The sequence below is a fragment of the Corapipo altera genome, unplaced genomic scaffold (genome assembly GCF_003945725.1).
Source record: "Corapipo altera isolate COAL_440 unplaced genomic scaffold, ASM394572v1 95, whole genome shotgun sequence".
Taxonomy (NCBI): domain Eukaryota; kingdom Metazoa; phylum Chordata; class Aves; order Passeriformes; family Pipridae; genus Corapipo; species Corapipo altera.
In genome coordinates this window covers 2365845-2370811 of record NW_020884947.1, presented here as the reverse complement: position 1 = coordinate 2370811, position 4967 = coordinate 2365845, and positions in this window count along the sequence as shown.

Below are 4967 nucleotides of genomic sequence, written 5' to 3'. Positions count from 1 at the left end.
TGGACTGACACTCGTCTTAATCAAGTTGTTTATTGTATTGACATTTGAATTGTTACACCACCAACCTGAGACCAAACAGCCAAATTGCACAATAATGTGTGTCCATTTTAGATTTATGTTGCCATTGCCTCTGTAGATGCATTTCAGAGTTGCTATTTCAAAGCTGACTTCTGCTGGTTTTGCTACTTTAGGATATTTTTGAGTGGGAGATCTGCTGAAATGCCGGCTCTTGCTCTCTCTGTGGCTTCACTGAAAGCTGATGAATTTTGGATGCTGTGTCTGTGGCTGGGTACTGTGCTGAGGCACTCAAGCCACAGCCAAGACCTGATGGCTCAAGGAAGAGAATCCATGCACAGGTTCTGTGGATGGCCCACGTGGTGTGGAAGCGCGGAATAAACCCTGGGGGTTTTTTTGACACTGCCTTTATCTGAATTAGAGCAAGGGTGGCCTCTCAGTTTCAGAGTGCTGCAGGAGGTGGGTGTCTCTTGGTTTGGGGTTGGTGGTTTTTAGGGAGGTTTGTTGTGGGTTTTTTTAAAAACTGTTTTCATGCTCAGATGCCATCCCTAGAGTCTAGTTTATCCTGTGATGAGCATGAAGGTTTGTCTTGCAATGTTGTTACGTGGATGTGTGTGGCTGGTCTTACTCCAGTTTCCTTATGCAGAGCTGTGTGACATGGCTGTGTTCCACTTCCCTGAGCCAGACATAGTCTGAGCTCACTCTTTATTGTGTCAGATCGACCTTATCAAATAGCTGTGGAGGGAATTCTGTTCCAGGTCAGCTGCTTTGATAGAATGCTTGGGACAAAACTTTGGGATAGATTGAGATGAGCTTTTTGTGATTTCATAGGGCACTTGTTCCGTCAAGTTTTGCAGTATCCAGATGTGTCACTGATACACTGTACATGAATAGGTATGTGCCACTTCACCTGCCTGCTGAGACTGGCCTGTGCCAAACTGGACCCAGTTTTTTCGCCACTGAACACTCTGGGCAGTCTTAGCTGGTACAAGCACGGGGCTTTTAATGTTTAGGATGTTGCTCTAATGCTAACCCTCGAGTCTGATCACTGAGCAATTTGAGACCCAGACCAACTTGTCAGAGGCTGCCCTGTATTCCCAGTGCCTTTAGGCAGAGCTCAAAACATCCCAGACTCCACTCGTCTCCCTGCCCGTGCAGGTGTGTGTGTGAACAGGCTCTCCTGAGAGCAGGAAAGGAAAGATAAAGCAAGAAGCAAAACCTGGTTATTCTAAAGTAACTGAGGTGACTTTGTTTTCAGAATAGCTGTGCTTCAAGACACTTGCGTGGTACCATCCCTGGAATTGCTCAAGGCCAGGCTGGATGGGGCTCTGAGCAACCTGGTCTAGTGGAAGGTGTCCCTGCCCATGACAGCGGGGTTGAAATGAGATAATCTTTAAGGTCCCTTCCAACTCAAAAAGTTTTGGGGTTCTGTGACCTTTTCCTGAGGAACTTGGGGGGATTCCTTTACTTGGCTCTCAGAACATGGTTCCTGAGTAGCATTTGGTATTGGAAATACCGAGTCCTTCCTTGTGCAAATTTAATGGAAGCAGAAAACAATTGATTTCTCAGAATGGTTGATTCAAACCCTCAGTAGCATGTAAGCTTGGTTCTAGTGCCCGACCCATCATTTGGTGTCACTGGAGTCCATAGTCTCTCCTTTTTCCTTTTCATCTTTCAATAAAAATTATTCTTACTGGCTGTTTCTTCACATGGGAAAGCTGGAGACACAAGCTCTCATGACTGGCCTTGTGCTAAAATTTTGTGTCATTGATCCAGAGGGATTGGCCAGGTGGGACCCAAGCTGTGCCTAAAGGAAAGGTTACCTCATGTTTCCTCCTTCCCTCTCCCAAAAACTGCAGGCTGGGTTTGACCTGCATCCTTAACACTGACTACAACCAAGGCACACTGCCCTATTTTGGAGCTTTTTCACATTTCAAAACCCTCTTTTTAACTGATAGGGACTAATTAAGAATTAAATGTTCAATGCTGTTTGTAAGAAAATAAACTTTTAGCCTCAGCTTGTGCATTATAATGGTTGGATAAACCATCAGATCCCTGCTGTTTGGCTAGTTTTACTCTTTTTTGAACTCCTTCTAAATCCAGGCACAGAAGAAACACATTTAAAAAAAAAAAAAAAAAAAAAAGAGGTTTGAGTTATTTCAAAGTGACTGCAATAACTCTTTTTCTTTATCTTTTTTTTTTTTTTAACTTAATTCCTTCAGCTCCCCTTTTGCGGGTTGTTATTCCAACTACACAACACCCATGACAGAGTTTTCTGCTGGTGCAGTTCGAGAAGAGCAGCACCAACCTCTTTTTTTGGGTTTCAGGGTTGGCTGGGGCGTGGCGGAGTGTCCTCGCTCCCCAGGGCTGTGGTGCCATCATGCGGCCGTTCGCTCCCGTACAGGTTTCGGTGTCCGGAGCACAAAAAAGTGTGTCCCTCCAGGAACGCCGGCGGCTTCCGCTTGCGTTTTTCTTTCTTACCCATGTTGGAGTGTCTTGGCCCCTTCCTGGGCACGAGGCTGTTGGATCTGTGTTCCTAAAGCCTTGAGTGCCTGTCCTGTTTTATGGGAGTCAACTTGCATACCTTGGAATAACGTTGCATCTAAAAGGGGGTTCTGGATTCCCAGTTGCTTCCCAGCACAGCCCATGGGGGTAATGATGCATCCCAGGAATGCTTCAGTGCTTTTTATTTATTTATTTTATTATTGTTATTTTTTTTTTTTTTTTTATTTGTCTGCAGAGGAGGACGTGATACCTGCTGGCTGGTACCTCTTCTGTTCACAGCCAGGTTTGGGTATGACTCGCAAGCTTCGTTGCTTGAAGAAAAGTTGTTTTCCAAGAAAAGCTCCTGTCAGAATCCACCTTGCAGTTTGTCTTGAATATCTTGCTCTTTCCCAGGCAGCAGCTGCAGCCCAGCCCTTCAGGTTCTAGCTCAGCAGTAGGGTGTGGATCACCAAAGGACCATGGTCTGGTCAAATAGCTGGATACAGCACACCAGTTTTTTCCTCAGAGTAGTGGGAACAAGGTGGTTCTGCAGTATCTAGCCTGGCTTGGAGCATGGCAGTCATTTGGCACTAGAACAGGTTTGTAGTGGCTGCGTAGCTCAGAAATCCGAGTCTGCCCTCGGCAGATAAAATCTCTAATGGCACATCCTTTGCTGGCTCACTTTGGATGCTGATGTGGTTCTGGGGAGCCCTGGACAACAACTGTGCTCCCCAAGCTGGGCAACACAGGGGAGTTGGCATGAACTGCTGGAGTGTCTGAGCCTGATGAGTTTTTGGAAGAAACATCACTGGTTCTGCCTCTGCCCTGTAAGTTCTGAGGGTGGAGGGCAGCGTCTGGTTTATCTGGGGACACAAGGTTTGCCATCCATGGAGGAGCAACAGAACTGACAAGCAGAGGGCCCTGTGCCAGCCGAGGACATCGCTTTTGATCAGCCATAACACTGCTTTTTATTCTCTGTGAGCCAACTAGCAAAAGCATTTAATCTCAACAGAGACAGTCCAGGGTGGGTCAGGAGTTTACAAATTTATCTGTTTGTACTTCTTTGCCCTGAAGTGACATCAGGCTTTTCCTGTTGGAAGAGTATTTCCAAGTTGCTAAAATAATTGAGAAGAAAGCAGCTTGCCTTTCCTCTCCACTGGACTCTGTTAGCTTATCCAGAAAGGGAGCTCTGAGGGCACAGGAAGGGGGTTTAATATGCAATTTCCCTTTCTCTTCCACATGTCAGGCTGAAACTTGCCAGTGAAAGTACTGCCACATCCAGTTCTGAAGTGCTTTTCCAGTGTGTGTGTAGTGGCTGCTCAGGAAGAATGTGACTTTCTTCTGGGATGTGGGGGGAGTGTAGGAAGGTTCCCCACAAACAAGGGGTGCAGTCTGTGGTATGGAGAGGACTGATCTGCTGTCAGCTCCCTGAGCAGGATCCATCTCAGTGGGTAGTTGCTGGCAGTGTTGTACCCATACATGAGGCTGCTGCATCCTGCAGTGGTGCTTCTATGGAAGTTGCCCACCACTGCAGAGCCTCAGCCCACTGAAGGATGGATGGCCCCACACAGGTCTGGGTGGAACAGGTTGTTGTGTTATTTACACAGACTGAGATCAAACAACCTGTGCAGAGACTTGTAAAACCTATAAAGCTTGTTGAGAGCTCTCCCACCTGCAGGGAAGGGTCAGCCCTCCACTCCTGCCTTACCTGAAGCGTTGGAGCAGCATCTCTGTGAGAGGCTGCCAGGGCTGAGTGCTGGGCCTGGGGCTGTGTCCTTGAGTCTGATGTTTTACTTGCCGGCAGTAACCAGCTCAGGTTAAGGTTCTGTCTGACAGTGGTAAGCCTGGTCACTGCCTTGCCTGTGCCTACCCAAACTGGTGACACCAGACTGGAGGAGGCTGCCCTGTCTCCCTGCACCTGCCATGAGGTGGGTTAGCACCAACAGACTGTCACTGCTGGAGACAGGAGGATGAAAAACTGTCCATGGTCCCAAATTGATGCAACTTGGGCCACTGTGAGGAAAGCTTGAGGGTTTATGTTAGAGCACACTAATTCTTGGCTCACCATGTTGGGTCCTGTTGAGGATCCTGGAGCACAGAGGACATGGGCTACACATGACAGTGACCACATGATCTGCTCATGGAATTTGGGGCATGTGGAACATCCACAATCCTACATGAGTAGCCAGCTGTTCCCTGAATTTGGGGGAAGATGTGACATGTGAGATGTGGTATTTGGCTGTCTGCTAAAGGAAATCCTCTCTCACAGGGGAGGTTTGGCAATGCTGATTGCTAAACGATGGGGGCACAGTGAAAGGGGGGGATCTCTCAAAGCAGGGCTGTGAGGTGAGGAAAACATGGGGACACCTGTGTCCTGAGGTGGCACAGCAGGAAGTATGGCCACTGGATAACATGTGGAAATTGGGTGGGGCCTTTCTAAACTTTAAGCCCTCACCTCAAAATCATCA